Source organism: Ascaphus truei, chromosome 21, assembly GCF_040206685.1.
Source record: "Ascaphus truei isolate aAscTru1 chromosome 21, aAscTru1.hap1, whole genome shotgun sequence".
Taxonomy (NCBI): Eukaryota; Metazoa; Chordata; class Amphibia; order Anura; family Ascaphidae; genus Ascaphus; species Ascaphus truei.
The window spans coordinates 18,867,425-18,885,472 of NC_134503.1; the positions used below are offsets into that span (position 1 = coordinate 18,867,425).

General features: G+C 47.7%; 1 protein-coding gene across 3 annotated transcripts in view; it reads right to left on the minus strand.

Annotated features, from left to right (window-relative positions):
• Positions 1-18,048, minus strand: part of LOC142472277 (uncharacterized) — a 114,028-nt gene that overhangs the window by 80,563 nt on the left and 15,417 nt on the right. The window contains exon 1 of one of the 3 annotated variants that reach the window (XM_075579243.1): positions 15,718-15,973. The exons of the other annotated variants lie outside the window; for them this stretch is intronic. The gene's annotated coding sequence lies outside the window, so the exon portion shown is untranslated. Of the gene's footprint in view, positions 1-15,717; positions 15,974-18,048 lie in introns of those variants that run through there. 3 annotated transcript variants of the gene reach the window in all.

Below are 18,048 nucleotides of genomic sequence, written 5' to 3' on the forward strand. Positions count from 1 at the left end.
TGGTTCAGGTGTGTTAAACCCTGAAGCAATAACAGTGGGGTTTTCAGCTCAAACCCCCCCAATGTTTTGAACCTTTGCAGCCACCGACGGGAGTGGGACAAGGGAAGCGCAGCACTACATCCGGACACGGAGGGTGTTTGCTGCAAAATCACGAGTCCCGCACTATATTCCCTAAGGACTGGCTTTTCATTTGCTACAGCGCGGCTCACTTGTTGTCAGCGGTGTTTTTCTGTTTATTGTTTTAATAAAAACTCTGTCTTTTACCTTCTGGGTTTAAAACCTTTACTGACCACTCTGGAGTGAGAATTCATCACCCCACCCCGCTTTGAATTTCGATCCGGGGATTACAGGAGGAGCAACAAAGATACCATTCCAAGTGTATACTTACACTTGGCCGTGTGAGTAGGAGTACCCTGTTATATACCTCCCATTGCTTGACATATTTTTGGGTTTGATCACAGACCTTTTAAACTCTATTGGAGAAGCGGTACTGTTTCCTGGAGTCCAAAGAAGCCCCCCCCCCCCCCAAAGAGTGCACTCACACATGCCCGTGTGAGTGTTTGTAGTATATTGTATCCCTGTTTGTATCCCTTGGAACATTATAATATTGTGAATGCTTTCTGCTCATATGTTTATTCGTTTATCCCGAGGGTGATACCACACCAAAGAAGAAGGAGAAGAAGAGTGCAGACGCAGAGTGGAGAACAAATCTACAAGACAGAGAGGAGAAGACCAAAAGATACCTTGATGCGACAGCATTTGCAAAAGGCCGTGTGAGTGTTAAGATTTAATACACACTTCAAAACCCCACTGTTATTGCTTCAGGGTTTAACACACCTGAACCATATTTTATCCCATTTCACCCTTCCACCTGTGCTCCCCCATCTCTTTCTCTTGTTTCCCTGTATTATTAAGGATCCCGGGTAGATCCTTTTTGGGGTTGTTTGAGTCACAGGAGGAGACAAAGAAGCGGAGGGATACCTTACGAACTTCTAAGGTTGTTATTATACCTATATCCCGTACTTATTATACATACAGGTAGCGCCCAGGTATTTTTGCTCTCTTGAAATATTAAACTTTGAGTTCCTTCGCAATTATTCGGGAGAGTGACTGCCCCAAACCTCTGGAACGCCCTTCCCCTCAATATCTAACTAGAACCCTCTCTGTCCACCTTTAAGATCCACCTCCTTAATGAAGCATATGAGTCGCTCCGTGGCTGATACTATACACCTCATACATCTGGGGACCCTCCAGTTCATATAGGGTATAATAACAATTTTACAAATAAAATCTGGATTTTGGGGCCGATTACTGTTTTATATCTTCGTGCATCGCTGGCACCTCTAGCAGGAAAAGGATAAATGTCACCGTTCAATAAACCCTTTTATATCCTTGTGGCAGTGAGGGGGTTAATCCTTTGAGTGCCTGACACATACATACGTCATGGGGTCTGGCGCTCCAGGGGCCCCATGACGTAGTAACTACAATGGTCATTTTGCCAGGGGGGTGGGGGAGTGAGTCAGGAGAGCAAGACAGGATCTACACTGAAGAGGAACTGAAGTGGGATGACTCCTCCCCCTGCGTTTCATCATCAGTGACGTTGCCATCACACTGTCAGAGGAGTGATCATGTGATCGCGAGTTCCCGAGGGGCTGTGCCGGCTCCGGCACTCATAGGGTAAATGAGGGTGGTGCTGGGCTGCTGGCATAGCACACACAGTGTGTGCGCTGCAGCAAGTGATTATCAGCCTCGCTGCCTGATTAAAGGCTGACAGCTACACTGACGCTGGGAACAGAAGGCAGGGAAATCCCTGCTGGGCTGAGTCTCGATCTGGAGGGGGAAGCCCTTAATGTGAGTGAGGCTCAGGCAAAGCATTCAGATGGGGACGTGTAAGGTAGCACCAGCCACATGACTATTCTGTACATGTCTGTGCTGCAATAAAGACGTGTTCTGATTAATAGCTGCTGCGTTCAGGCCTCTTCCTGTATCTATACCGCAGCCCTGAACCCACCTGCTTACAATCTTAGACACTGAATTTACTCTTCTTTTTAAGCTGCAGTATGAAGATATGTACTTGTACCATCGATTTGTAGGGATAGAAACAATGATTCTCGTTTACTTCAGTGTTTGAGCCTAAGGCTGTGATCAAACCCCAAACCGCGTGTGGCGTTGTGTGTAGCAGCACCGCGCCAAAATAACTAGCTTAAATTCAATGACCGTGCTTATACCGCAAGCGATGGTCGCGCGCGCCGTACTGCAGTGCGTACGGCTGGGGAAGAGACGGGGGAAATTTGTTTTTTTTTCTTGCGACGGCCGCGTCACGGGAGCGGTTCAGCCAATGAGGGTGAAACGCTCACGGCCACGCCTCCGCCACCAAGCCTCCTCTGCTCTCCCTCCCCGGTATAATCAAGATGCTGCTCGGAGGAAGCTCTGGGTGACATCACAGAATAGCGCCTCCGCCCTGCAGCAAGTATAAATTAAGGCCAAACGGTCTAACGTGCATCTGTAGGAGAGCTATAAATTACAAAGAAAAATGACAAATTTAGAAAGAGTATGTTGTGTGTGTCCCACTGGCAGTGAAAAAACAGACTTGTTTTATCAAGAGCCCTTTATGAAACGCGCTTTGTTCCTAATCTTCAATGATTAGTAAATAGAGACGGGTGAATCCGTCCAAATCCGTTTCCCGGATTTTATCCATTTTTACCCCCAAAATCCGCAAACAGATTTGGCCAGTGTTAATCCGCGCGGATTCATCAGGAACCGCCACGGGATGCAACTCGTGGACGGATTTCTAGAATTCAATCCACGGATTCAGCGATCCGTTGGTGGTTTCTTAAGAATCTGTCCACGGCTGGCGGAATCCACGGAGCGTATTGGTAATAATAATAAAAAAATCCGCAAAAAGCGAAATCGCCCTTTTTGAGATTGATCCGCTGAAATCCACGGACCAAAGGAAGAGGCAGATCCGCGGCGGATCTAAATTCGCCCCCAAAATTTGCCCATCTCTACTAGTAAGTTCCTCTTTAGTTTAAATCCTACATATCTGAATATTTTGATGGCTCTGGTTTTCAGGGAATAAATACACGGTCATTATTTATTTTGATATTATATAACCTTTAAACAGATGAAGGTGGAACTCTTCTGCATATTGATTACGTTGTGCCATTATTACGCTTATTGATTGCGCTGCACAGCAAATCTACAATATCAGTGCACAGAAAATGAACTGAGGGGTAGGGGGGGATGGGGGAGGAAGGCAGCGGGGCAGCATCTTAGGGGATGCAAGTCGGGCGGCGGAGGATGGGGGTGGCTGAGCAGGGCCCGTCCCAGCGGTCCGACCCTGAAGTCAAGTCACAACTTACAGTGTCTGCCGCCACAACGGACCCTCCCCCTCCCCTTCCACGGGTAGGTACTTTTAACTGAGCGGGCAGGGGGTGAGGGGGGGGGGAGATAGAGAAAGGGTCAGTTATTTGTTAAAGGTTTCCTCCCCAAGCTGCAGGTGCAGAAACTAAAGAGACTCAGAGTAGGGACCAATATGACTTTCACAGCCTGATCTGGCGTGTTTACACTCCCCGCTCTCTGCACATTGTCTGGCTATTGATAAAGGGGCAGCCCTGCTGCATGCTTCTTGTTATTAAGATTTCTTCCCCAAACTGTACAACACGGTGTCTGTTTTCCCCTCTAGTTTTTACCAATGACTTGAATCTCCCCTTGATTTAATTTTTTTTTATCCTGGAGCATCCCCTGAAATTCATCATAAAAGTCCCCCTCCACCCTCCACCCCACCCCCCATCCCCCACTCCCAGACCACCACCACAAGAACAGAATTGGAACTCCAGGCCTCTCTAGATGGAGGTCTGGACTTACGCTGGTCCTTGCTCATGAACTATTCCTGCTGCTATCTAAGATTTAGGGTCATAATTACTAAGCAGTGCTACTCATAACCCCCCGTCCGGTCCCGGAAGATACCTTGTGCAAGACTTGCAGTCACTTGTTAGTGGCCTTAGTTACCAAGACGTTCAATTCAAAAATAAAAACAATTATAACTGATTTTGAAACAAAAAAACAAAAACCAGGGAAATAAAAGGAATACAAATGAAAATGTCTCTTAAAATTAGAGTAATCTATAAAAAAAAAAAAAAAAAACTAGAGAGAGAATCCGTTCTTTTTTTTTAATACCTAATGGAACTGTGGTATTTAATAAAACAAACCATAACATTTCTTTATTTCAAAGAGACAACTCCCTGTCTCCCCTCCTGGGTTGTGGTGGAAAGAAATGAATGGTCTGAAACCTCACATGATTAGCGTTATAACAGAGTTAAAAATGTCCAAGCGGCACTTTAAAAAAAAAAAAAATATATATATTTTCATATATGCGGCCTTTGATTACCTTTATTGAAATCGAATTACTTAAGCTTCCAATCGATTCATTCTCCCATGATCGATCAGCAAAGATCCTGCTTCCCTGGGTTTGCAAAAATGGCTGCCTTTCAAGTTTCAATCAATCCTTCCGTCGGTGCAACTCAGCAGCTACAATGTAGCCTTATATTACTACGGTAATATTATCTACTGTTACAGTTTGCAGCTCAAACTGCTGGGAACATTGGCAACTAATAATCACAGACAACTGTTGCACAGATCTTGCACTGCTGGGAAAGGGTGCTAAAACCTGCTATAGAAATCAAAGGACGCGCAGTATACTACATTACAAACGCATCAAAAATGGCATTAAGAGTTGAATAATAAATAAAAAAAAGTAATAATTATTATCTAATACTACAAAACTAAAAAAAACATACATGAAGGATATTGCAGGGATTGCTCCTTTATAACTTCTTTATCACCCTTGTTAATAAATCGAACATGTTCCATAACGCTCACCCTAGTGATTTCACCCCCATACTTCTTTATGCAGCTACCCTGTAAAATATAAATGACATACTTCGTCATGCAACCAGAAACAAAATACGTTAGGGTGAGTAAAAAGGTACTGTATCTGAGTAGGTGAACTGGCTCTGCACTTCTTTAGCCCAGGCTGCGCTGAAAAGCTGTGTAATGCGGCAGGCATACGTTTATAGGGGTCCCATATTAAAATGGGTAAGAAGTAAAAAGTGACACACTTAGAGTGTCCATTTGCATATCATTACCCAGAATCCCTGGCTGCAGTGGAAGCATTGTATGCTAAGAGATAATGGGGAAAGGCAGGTTTGCAGACCTGTCAGATGTTAAAAGTGCTCACAAGTGGCATTTTTATTTGCTATATTTAGGTCTGCCAATTGATATAAGAAAATGAAATCAAACCATTGACAAACACTTCCCCTGGAAAATGCCATTTGCAATTCATTTCTCAAGAAACAAAAGCCGAAAAGGCCGCATTTTTGCTTTTGGATATATTTAAGGAAGCCGTTCAGATTGTTACATTATTAATAAAAGGTCATTTGTTACGTGGTATTGCACCTTTAAGGAAAATCAACACCAAATTTTAGTCTACAGGGAAGAAAACAAGACATAACCTATGTCAAGGAACGAATAATATTGAAACTGCAAAACATCTATATTTAGGAGCCCTGCTTGGTGTGAGCTGGGTGGGGGGAGTTAGCACAGGCCTGAAAAGTGTCACTTTTGTTTTGAGTATTGCTGCTTAGGGGGAAACAAATGATTTCCATGAACCCCTTTCCTGTAAGAGGGGCTGCAGCGCATTATTATAATACAGTAATACTTAGGTAAAAAAAAGAGACATGTTTATCAAATTCATTTCTATTCTATTGGAAAAAAATCCTACTGTAATTATATTTAAAGTGATTTAAGAGTTACTACGTTAGCTCCTCTGGCAGGGAAGGGATTAGCAGTTACAGAGCTTTATAATGCAATCTTTTTCTCCTGCGCCCCCCTGCCGGCTGTCCCCGTCTCAGCGCGCCCCCCCCCCCCCTGGCCTTGGTTCCGGCGTTCTGGGCGTCATGATGTCTATCCTCTCATTTTGACTGGACCCCCTGTTAATAAGCAGCGGTAAACTTAAAACCTGCACGGTTAGTGGTCCTTGCGGACTGGCGTTGGGAACCTCTGCTCAAGAACCCCCAACATGTCAGGTATTAAGCATAACTCTGCTTCAGCACAGGTGGCTCAATCAGTGGCACAATCAAAAGCCGCCATTTTAACCTCCTAATATTTAATACTTAATATTTCAAATGCTTATATTTCACTGAACGAGGCATGGTTTTAAAAATAAAAACCATCCCTTGAAAAGCAAGAAGTTTTTTTTCTTTAACTAAAAACATGGAAAAAACAAACGCTGACCAGCATGGGCTGCGACTTTAAGCCATGTACAACAGGCCTACTGCGCCAGAGGAGGGGGGAGGGGCACAAGACTGGGCACCAGACTGAACCTCTGTCATACCAGGTGCCCACAAATCAGTCAGCAGGTACTATACTAATAAGGCACAGCTCAGCTACTCCTTTGCATGACTAAGGCGGCTGTTTATAATATAGGTAAATATACCTCACTGCAAAGGGTGTAATTAGATATCAACGCTGAGCATTTCTGCAGAAATCACACAAACTCCAGACAAAGGCACAAGTTAGTCTGGCTACTGATCCAGGTGGTACTAAGTGGTACCTTCTGTTTCAATAAATATGTGTTCTAATCTTATCAAATTAAAAGATGCCGTTTCTCCCTTCTCCCCCCATCCCCCATATGACCTATTCTGAAAGCCTTATTTGTATTTATTTGTTATACTGTAGCTCCTTTAAAAAAAAATGTTTTGGATGTTTTACTTAAAGGAGTAACCAGGCCTTTTTCTTTTCTCCATTTTTTTAACATAGGATTGAAGCAGGGGGTCTCAGGAGCTGAACCCCGTTAACTTCCGATCCTGGGACCCCCTGCTTTGAGAGATACTTGCCTCCGAAGGGGATGCCGGTAGCTCCGGCAGTTTTCTGCAGTTAAAGTTCCCGTGTCACATGGGCCAACAGGAAGCTGTATCGGGTGACATCACAGCTTCCTATTGGCCCACAGGTCGCGGGACCATTGAAAAGCAGAGATAGGGTGAACCCTGGGGGTGGCCACTGGCACCCACTCCAGAGGTAAGTATCTCTCGAAGCAGGGGGTCCCCCCCGTAGCTGACATTAATGGGGTTCAACTCTGGAGACCCCATGTTTCAATCCCAGATACAAAAAAAAAAATGAAGAAAAACGGCTTTAAATTTCATCTTTAAAAAGGCCCAAATCCTGTTCACATGGCAACTACTACCGTTTATCCTCACTCTCTCCCTTCCACAGGCAGCACAGAGCTGTGTTCCTGGAGACTACACATGATCTGAGAAGAAAAGGCCTGATCGTAATCTTGTCAGATAAGGTTATTTGAGGTCAACCAATGTCACAAAGTGAAAGGGGTTTAGCAGCCAGATTATTTAGGCTTGGGGCTATTCTTTTAAGAAAATACACTATGAAAAAAAAAATCAATGAGACGGGAAACAAACTATTGAGATGAAAGCAGACATCACATGCGGCTGTGCAGTGTGGGGAAGACATCTTTACAAAATAAAACAAACACGCACAGGTGTGGCTGCCTGTCTGAGATCTCACATGTCACATGTGTGCCTCTGCAAACAGATTGCGTTTATGCATGTCACATTTCTACATTACCAATCATCTCCATCATACATTTGTTCTATTAACAGTCTGTGCTAACAGGACATATATTGGTAAGCTGGTTAATGGGTAATATAGGGCTGCCAGCGCAGATACAAGACAATTATGGAAGCAGATCTCAATCTATACTTGTAATACTCCAAGGCACCTGTTTACTAAACGGCAGTATACCGAGTGTAAAAATAGGTGGCCCAGTAATGGTCATTGTGACGGTAGGGGGTAAATATGGCTGCTGTTAATAAAGGTTAAGTCTGCCATTACCCCTACCTGTCATTGGTATTGTATTATATGTTACTAGCTGAGAGACCCGGCGTTGCCCGGGATGTAATGTTCCCGTTCCTCTCTCTCCTCCCCCCTCTCTCTGTTTGTCCCCCATTCACATCAATCCAGTCCCCCCCCTCCCTCCCTCCTTTACAGCTTCATGTAGCGTGTGTGCGTCAGTCACTGTGTGTTTGCTCGCGCGTCAGTGAGTCTGAGGCAGAAACACAAACACACACAGACTGACTGACGCACACACAGTCAGTGTGTGCCTCAGTCAGTGTGTGCGTGCGTCAGTCAGGCTTTGTGTGCGCGTCAGTCAGTGTGTGCGTGCGTGCGGCAGTCAGTCAGTGTGTGCGCGCGGGGCGTCAAAGGCAGGGGGGGGCGTCAAAGGGAGGGGGGGGCGTCAAAGGGAGGGGGGGGGCGTCAAAGGGAGGGGGGGGGGGCGTCAAAGGGAGGGGGGGGGCGTCAAAGTGAGGGGGGGGCGTCAAAGGGAGGGGGGGGGCGTCAAAGGGAGGGGGGGGGCGTCAAAGGGAGGGGGGGGGGCGTCAAAGGGAGGGGGGGGCGTCAAAGGGAGGGGGGGGGCGTCAAAGGGAGGGGGGGGCGTCAAAGGGAGGGGGGGGCGTCAAAGGGAGGGGGGGGCGTCAAAGGGAGGGGGGGCGTCAAAGGGAGGGGGGGGCGTCAAAGGGAGGGGGGGGGGGCGTCAAAGGGAGGGGGGGGGGGCGTCAAAGGGAGGGGGGGGGGCGCCTCAAAGGCATGGATTCCTCCCCCTGCATTTCCTGCAGTGGACAGGAGGGGGGGGGCAGTGGACAGGAGGGGGGGGGCAGTGGACAGGAGGGGGGGGGGGGGCAGTGGACAGGAGGGGGGGGGGGGCAGTGGACAGGAGGGGGGGGCAGTGGACAGGAGGGGGGGGCAGTGGACAGGAGGAGGGGGCAGTGGACAGGAGGGGGGGGGCAGTGGACAGGAGGGGGGGGGGCAGTGGACAGGAGGGGGGGGGGCAGTGGACAGGAGGGGGGGGGGCAGTGGACAGGAGGGGGGGGCAGTGGACAGGAGGGGGGGGCAGTGGACAGGAGGGGGGGGCAGTGGACAGGAGGGGGGGGCAGTGGACAGGAGGGGGGGGCAGTGGACAGGAGGGGGGGGCAGTGGACAGGAGGGGGGGGGCAGTGGACAGGAGGGGGGGGGGGGCAGTGGACAGGAGGGGGGGGGGCAGTGGACAGGAGGGGGGGGCAGTGGACAGGAGGGGGGGGCAGTGGACAGGAGGGGGGGGGGCAGTGGACAGGAGGGGGGGGCAGTGGACAGGAGGGGGGGGGCAGTGGACAGGAGGGGGGGGCAGTGGACAGGAGGGGGGGGCAGTGGACAGGAGGGGGGGGGCAGTGGACAGGAGGGGGGGGGCAGTGGACAGGAGGGAGGGGGCAGTGGACAGGAGGGGGGGGGGCAGTGGACAGGAGGGGGGGGGGCAGTGGACAGGAGGGGGGGGCAGTGGACAGGAGGGGGGGGCAGTGGACAGGAGGGGGGGGCAGTGGACAGGAGGGGGGACAGGAGGGGGGACGCAGTGGACAGGAGGGGGGACGCAGTGGACAGGAGGGGGGGGCAGTGGACAGGAGGGGGGGCAGTGGACAGGAGGGGGGGGGCAGTGGACAGGAGGGGGGGGCAGTGGACAGGAGGGGGGGGGGCAGTGGACAGGAGGGGGGGGCAGTGGACAGGAGGGGGGACAGGAGGGGGGACGCAGTGGACAGGAGGGGGGGGCAGTGGACAGGAGGGGGGGGCAGTGGACAGGAGGGGGGGGCAGTGGATAGGAGGGGGGGGCAGTGGACAGTGACACACACACACACACACACACACACACACACACACACACACACACACAGTTTGGCGCCGGAGGTGGGGAGCGACACCTACCTGTACTTCCGGGCGCCGCCACCGTCTGACTCGGCGCCGCGAGGGAGGAAGGGGGTCCGCCATCTTACGCGCCGCGTGGCAGCTGCGGGAAGCGAGGTGATTTGGAGCGGGGAGGCGGGAAGCGAGGTGATTTGGAGCGGGGAGAGGTGATTTGGAGCGGGGAGAGGTGATGCCGCTGGGGAGGGGGAAGAGGTGATGCCGCTGGGGAGGGGGAAGAGGTGATGCCGCTGGGGAGGGGGAAGAGGTGATGCCGCTGGGGAGGGGGAAGAGGTGATGCCGCTGGGGAGGGGGAAGAGGTGATGCCGCTGGGGAGGGGGAAGAGGTGATGCCGCTGGGGAGGGGGAAGAGGTGATGCCGCTGGGGAGGGGGAAGAGGTGATGCCGCTGGGGAGGGGGAAGAGGTGATGCCGCTGGGGAGGGGGAAGAGGTGATGCCGCTGGGGAGGGGGAAGAGGTGATGCCGCTGGGGAGGGGGAAGAGGTGATGCCGCTGGGGAGGGGGAAAAGGTGATTTGGAGAGGGGAGAGAGAGGTGTGTGTGTGTGTGTGTGTGTGTGTGTGTGTGTGTGTGTGTGTGTGTGTGTGTGTGTGTGTGTGTGTGTGTGTGTGTGTGTGTGTGTGTGTGTGTGTGTGTGTGTGTGTGTGTGTGTGTGTGTGTGTGTGTGTGTGTGTGTGTTAGTTATTTTTTTGGCCCGTCACTCCGCCTCAGGCCAATGAGAGGTGTGGGGGGCGGGCCAAGGGGGTGGTGTGAGTGTGTGAGGCCAATGAGAGGTGTGCGGGGGCGGGCCAAGGGACCAATGAGATTGCCGCTAGGGACACCGGACATCCAGCAGGCAGGCATGCATGCATGCAGGCAGGCAGGCAAACATACAGTGCTTTCACTAATATAGTATAAGATGTATATATTTGCTTGGTTCCAGCGCCTCAGGAATCAGGGGTTAATATGTTTGCAGGAGAATTGTTGCAACTTGGTCTGTGACCTTTCCATGTATTCTTGTTATGTTGCCGTTCTACCCACCAATCAGCGCCTGGGCATGTAGGCCGCACCTGGCCCTGAGTGTTGCAATATTATGTTTTAAGTGTATATAGAGGTGGGGAGGGAGCCCCCTAGCAGACAGAGCCTGCAGAATTACAGAGGTGTGGCGGTGACAGGGAGAAACTGCAGTGTCCGCTCCAGTGCTGGTCTCAGGCCTGAAAACCAGTCCTGTAGGCACTATGCAAGAAGAGAGAACAGGGGAAATCTCTGCAAGGAGGTCCCCGTAACAAGGTATGCAGGGTATCCCCCAGTTGGGTATGTGTGATGTTTGTGTGTTTTGTATAGTTGTGGATATACTTTTCCAATAAATTAATTTTATAAACGCTCGTGTTCTGTCGGGCGAGATCGATCCTTGGTATTAGTTCTGGTCTCCCGTGACAGTCATTACCACGGTTTAGAGCAGTGGCTCCAAAACATTTTACATTGTGCACCCCCTGCTTAAAAATATTTGTTCCATGAACGCCTAATTAATAAATTGTATTACCTACCCATCAGACTGTTGCTAACACAACTGTTTGAGGGATCCCAGGCAGTATATTATTCTGAGGCCGTGGCAGAGGGGGGAGGGGAGGAACATACTTAATAAGCCCCCAAATTGCTCCAAAATCATGTCCCACAATGCTTTGCCATTTTGGACGAAAAGCATTGTGGGTAGTGACTTTGGAAGCCATTCTAAGATGCAGTTTGTGGCCGTACTAAAGGGCCTATGCAGAGAGCAGCGGTAAGGGGAATAGCGGCATTTTTTGGAGAAAAATGCCTGTAGAAAGGCAAGTACTATTTTTTTTTTTTATTTGCAAATTTCGCCGCGCGGCTGGAGAGAACCTAAATCTCTCCAGTGTTGAAAACGGCCGTATTCAGAGAGGCGCGATCGCTATCTAGCGGCTGTTCGCGCCAAAAAAATGGCGCGAATTTCAACATTTTGCTTCTCCAAAAAAATTTGGCAAGAAGCTGGAGCTCGGCGGCCGGTGGGGGAGAAAAAAAAAAAAACGCGTTTTTTTCCCCACAAGTTTCAACAGCGCTCATATCGCCGGTTGAAACTCTCCATATGCAGACAGGATTCTAAATGCAGTTTTCGGACCTTTCTGCATATGGAGAAAAAAAACTCCATTAAAGCTACTTTTTATTCCCCTCTCCAATTTTAAATAGCGCTGCTCTCTGCATGAGGCCCTAAGTGTGCAGTCCCACACGGGATCACCCCTAACCTCCTGTTGTGAATCACTGGTTTAGAGAATCGGCTCCTAAATGGCTAAAGGGAATAATAACGGATGGATATGTATCAAATTATGCAATTTACTTTTTGATGTACAATTTTTATCTTGCATTCATTTGCATAATGTATACATCTTTCTTTCCGTTTAATACAGTAGATAGATAAGTATCCTCTTAGACAAAGCGGTTAATTCCACATTCCTTGGACAGTATACTTGAAGAAGAGACCTTTGAGGTTTTCAAAAGCTCTGTATACTGTTTCATCTATGAAGGACCCCAATTCCCAACCTACAAACTATGCATCCTTTAACCACATATCATACCTCTCACACATACTAGGGCATACTGTATATATCTCATTTCTTCACCAGACAGGTGTGACATGCCTGTTCCACCCCTCAAATAGAGACCCAAGACATGTATATATACACTGTGTCCAGCTTCACACAGAAACACCAGTAGTATTGTCTCCCATCCCCACCACCCACAGACACAAAGGCATAAGGAAGGGTCACATATCTGTCAGCTCATCTTACAGAGATATTACGCACACACCTTCCCTTCTCTACTCTTGCAGATTAACCAGAGATAATTATGTCACTTCCTCCAGAGATATCAAGAAAAGCTACCGCTCACGTCCTTCTACCGCAGGGGGTGGACAACTCCAGTCCTCAAGGGCCACCAACAGGTCAGGTTATAAGGATATCCCTGCTTCAGCACAGTGATTCTGATTGAGCCACCTGTGCTGAAGCAGGGATATCCTGAAAACCTGAGCTGTTTGGTGTCCCTTGAGGACTGCAATTGCCCACCCCTGTTCTACAGTCAGAGCGACACATACGTTTTACTTCTCGCAATAACATTAGGGACACTTACCTCTCTCACCTCTTCAAATAAAGACATTAGGGACACTAACCTCTCACCATGTGACATCAAACTGAACATGAAATGGCCCCTCTCCACCTTCTTGAGCACAAACGGCAACAAGCTACAATGTAACAATGTATCGCTGGTACTGCAGTATTACCCTTTGCGCGCTTAAGCCCCCTCAGTACACAGTGATTTGCTGCTGCCTCCTTCCTATCTGTTACCCATTGTATGCTTGTGCTTCCTCCCCATTGTTTCTATATACTGGAGCTATTCTTGGCTCCCTTGCATGTCCACTCTAACAAGGTGAGATAAATCAATCCTATCCCCCTTGTCTCCTGTAGGATGGGCTGATAAACTACTCCATTTAGGCCACTCGCCACACAAAATAGCTTAGTAAAGCGCCAAGCCATTTCGACCCCCAAATATATTAACCCCTTGTAGCAAGCGAAGCCTACAACACATTGCCCAGTTCAAGAAAAGGGTCTGATGGAGTATAGGCGAAGTGAAATGACTCTAATTGTAGGACTATAGGGAATTAATAACATCATAATTATATTTTTTTTCTTATATGGTGCTGTACAAAAAGAGCTTACACTCTAATTTTGTTGGCAGATAAAGTAACTTGCACAATGAGATCTGAAACTGTTATATTTTTAACCAAGATGAATCCCTTCAAGAGCAGTAACATTACCACTAAGCTTCTACTTCAGTCATACACCTTTTTGACCCTTTGACCTTAAGATTAACTCTAGTATTGTGCTCTGTCGTTTAGGGTCATAGTTTCAGTGTATAAGATGCAATCCCACATAGCCGGCCAGTGACATTTCGGAGGGTCCTCTGAATGGGGAAGTGTTTGTCAACCGAGCGTTTTCGTCACCCTTATCCCACCCTGGGACAATAAACACAAAGGGAGGTGGCGAGGGGGGACTCTGGCTGTTCAAGATCTTGCCTATCGCACAGTGACATCAGACAAAAGGGAGCAGCCAATGGAAGTCAAACCCCACCCAAGACCAACTTAAAAAAAAAACCCCCACATAAAATACTTATAGGTGTCAGATTTAGGGAGGAGTTATCACCCATCCGCCATCAGTTCAGATCGCGTCCCGTGAAATCTGCCCAAGCAAAACGAGCAGGATTTTTTGGACGTAGCTACTACATCATGGGGAACCCAGGGTACCCCACACCATGGCTTGGTAGCTATGCCCTGGGGAGCCCAAAGGGTTAAACATTACGATGTCAAAATCCGTCTAGTGGAACTTTTTTAATGCTGGAAGTCCAGCGACACCAGAGTACCACTGGACTTCCGGGATCGCAACCAACTTCTGTTCTGATGGCATACATGAGCCAAATCATATTATGTTCCATGTACTTCATAAGGGCCCTTCGAGTGCTGATCTAAGAGTAAATATCATGTGAGGTTTCCGAAGAAGGTATAATAGTGTAAAATGGCCAACGTCACATAGCCATTTAACACAAATTCTGCTACCAGCAAGAAGCAATATTTCACAATGCAGCATGTGATCAAGATGAAAAAAGGGAAATCATATTTTTATATCTGGAATAGGCTATATGAGACATCATCCTGAAAGGGTAAAATATACATCATTCTGCACCATGAATATCAAGTGTTTTTTTTTTAACCTTCCTAAATGGTGCCGTTCCTGTCACTGGGCCCCCCACTGAATAATGGGTGCCCCCTATATCTTTACCTCTCCATAATGCTGCATGTGTGTTTTACTACATCTTTACAGATATAGGGGCCTATGCAGAGAGCAGCGCTGTAAATAATTGGCGAGGGTAATAAAATGTACCTGTAATGGCGAGTTTTTTTCTCTATATGCAGAAAGGTGCGAAATCTGCAATATATATCATGAATGCGTGTGGCGAGTTTAAAACGGAGAGATGTGCGCTGCTGAAATGTGTTAGAAAAAAATCGCGTTTTTTTTTCCCTATGGCCGCCGAGCTCCAGCTTCTTGCCAACTTTTGTTGGAGCTAATTGTTGAATATCGCGCCATAGATGGCGATCGCGCGGCGAGATTTACAAATAAAAAAAAAATGGCGCTTTTTTCTCAACTCGCCAAAACCTGACTTTCTAAAGGCATATTTTGCCAAAACATGCCGCTATTTCCGATACCGCTGCTCTCTGCATAGGCCCCATAGAGTCGTGTGGGAAAGAATGTGTTACCGTGCTGTTCAGTATATGCCCCCTCTGCCTTCTTCATTGGTTAACTGAACGCCCCAAAATGACAACACAGTAACACCCCCTTGTCACTTAAAAAAAAAAAAGAAAATAATCACATCACCTCCCTGTGTCTCAGCAAGCAGCAGAGACACGAAACAGATTGGGGTTTATTTTTCAGTCACTGTGCTGCAAAACCGTGACAATGCCGTTTACAGCACCTACACAACCCCCCACAGCTCTTAATCAGGGCTTTTGCTTCCTTAGCTAACGCATATTGTGTCTGCTAATGTTTTTAATAGCAATGCTGTGTAAAATATCATCAGTAATAATGGTGGTGTGCAGTATATAATATTCTACCTTAATAATTCTATGCATGTCGATGCAGGCCTTCCCATCTCCTTGCTGCAAGGGAGGCCAGCCAAAGCTCCATATGTAATAGTGACAGAGCTTAATGTGCCTTTGCAATGAAATATAGTTGATCGGCTTTATCCAGCACAGAAAGGGTTGCGCAAATGTATTTTCAGATGCGGATGCCAACATCCATAGTAATGGGAGTCACAAGGCTATGTGTGTAAATGTAGATACATTATTAAGCATTATTGCATTGATCATAAATGGATTCTGACCTTATCTGGAGACTCCGCTGTTAAGAGATCCCTAGAAAGGCTCAGAAGATGCTGGCTTATCACCTGTAAAGATATTTAAATTCCCTGGCGTAGAAGTCGCTGTAGCTATGAGCTTGCCGTTTCCTTTCCACAGCCCTTCAGTGTAAATACTGCTGACAGGCTCCAGTGCAACACAGCAGTTGGTTGTTCAACCACAGAGGAAGGAAGAGAATCATTTTACACTTACACACAAACTAACACACACACATTCAAACTAGCACACACACATTCAAACTATGACACACACACATGCATGCAAACTATGACACACACACAGGCATGCAAACTATGACACACACATGCATGCAAACTATGACACACACACACACATTCAAACTAGCACACACATGCATGCAAACTATGACACACACACAGGCATGCAAACTATGACACACACACGTGCATGCAAACTATGACACACACACGTGCATGCAAACTATGACACACACTGCATTTCAATTGATGATGGAGGGAATATTAACCTCGGCCAATACTAGCATAAAGGGAACACCCTGCGATACACCGATTATGAGCTGTGATGTTTTTGTAGGGAAAAAAGGGGCCAATATCGTAAGCAAATAAAAAAACGAATGGCGTTGTGGCTTCCTATTGGCCTGCGTAACATGGGCTATTTAAACTGCCATTTTGTTTCCCCTGGGGGCGATGGTAGCTTTACAGTCTCACAGGAATCGGGGTGTCTCTAGAGCTAAAATGAATGCAGCCGAGACCCCCTGCTTCCCATACATGTAAAAAAGGGGCCTCTTTTAAAAAGGGAAATGTTGCAGAAAACAAACAGGTCTGGCCAGAGCTGGCAGGGATGTTTGCGGGGCTCGGTGCAGAGACATGTGCGAGGCCTCAGTTCTTATCTTCTCCGGGCGGCATCTACTCAACATGGCTTTGCGACATGACATGGTGTCGCGTTGCCATGCGGCATCACGTTGTTATGGCAATGCGGCGCCATTTGACGTCGTGGAGCCATGACGACTGGACACCGCAGGGGGAGATACCGCCGGAGAAGGTAAGCGAGTTAGGCCTCGGGCATGGTTAGCGCCCCGTGCTGAGGTACACTGCTGCTCGGTACTGAGCCCCTGCAGCTGCAATGAGAGCGGCTTTAGCAGGGGCTCGCGCACGCTTCCGCACGCCTGCGGAAGCGTGTGTCTTAAAAAAAATTAGGCTTCTGGGAGTTCCCCTACACAAGTAGCCCTAATTGTGAGTATCTATATATCTCCTACACTGCCCTCTAAATGCCCTTGCTGACCTATGATGGATGCACATGCTCCTACATGCTCTGTACATTTCTCATTATCCCTTTCATCCATTTATTACCCTGTTTAGTTACTATCCCGTCTGCCATTCCTTCTCTACCTTATCTGCCTTTTATTGTTATCATCAGTTCTACATCTGTGTTCAACGCCTGGAATCTCTGTAAATCAGTATCGCTGACCCGAGGAAGAGAGAGAACTCTTGCAAGTTTGTCTTATAATATCAATTGTTAGTCCAAATAAATAAAAGTATCCCCTAATAGGGAAGTACTCATTTATTTTGACCTATGAACAAACTTTAAAAATGCTAGCATACTAGATATTGGACGACTAAGCGCTTTCACTTTATTGTATATGCAATATACGGAATATGTAAAGAGAGGCTGTGGCTGCAAGGACGGAATCAGAAAACCCATTCAAGGACAGCTCCGTTGTCATTTTGAATTCATTCTGCATTATGAAGCTATCAAACGCATTAACCCACGCATTGCTGTATCAGCTGATTAATACAACGGGCAAAACCTCTAATGAAATATCTATGGCTAGCCAGCAAAAAAAGTAACAGACTCACGCCCAGAAGCACAAAGCCCAGCTAAGTCATTAACATGATGTGAAGGTAGGTTAATGTCCTGCTAACACTAACAGTGTATTTTCAAAGCACAATAACAAAGTTGAGTAATGTTTTCTCCCATATACTGTAGAACATAGCGTTGACTATAACATCCGTTAGTGATAATGACATGGAGACTATATTAAAATGAGGTGTTTTTAGGACATCTCACATCCACAAAAGTCTATAAAGGTCAATGCTGGGACTTAATGCTACATTGGTTAGGTCACACCTAAAACCTGGCGTTACTCATATCCAGACCCAGAAATAGGGCTTTTATAGGGTCTAAAGAGGACAACGACACGAGTAAGCGAACATAGCCTTATTTCCCTCTCCTCTCCTATTTATCTCCACTTCAGCTGAAACCCTTTTCCAGAGTCTGGATGGGAGTAACACTTAGACATACTGAACGTCACGTTA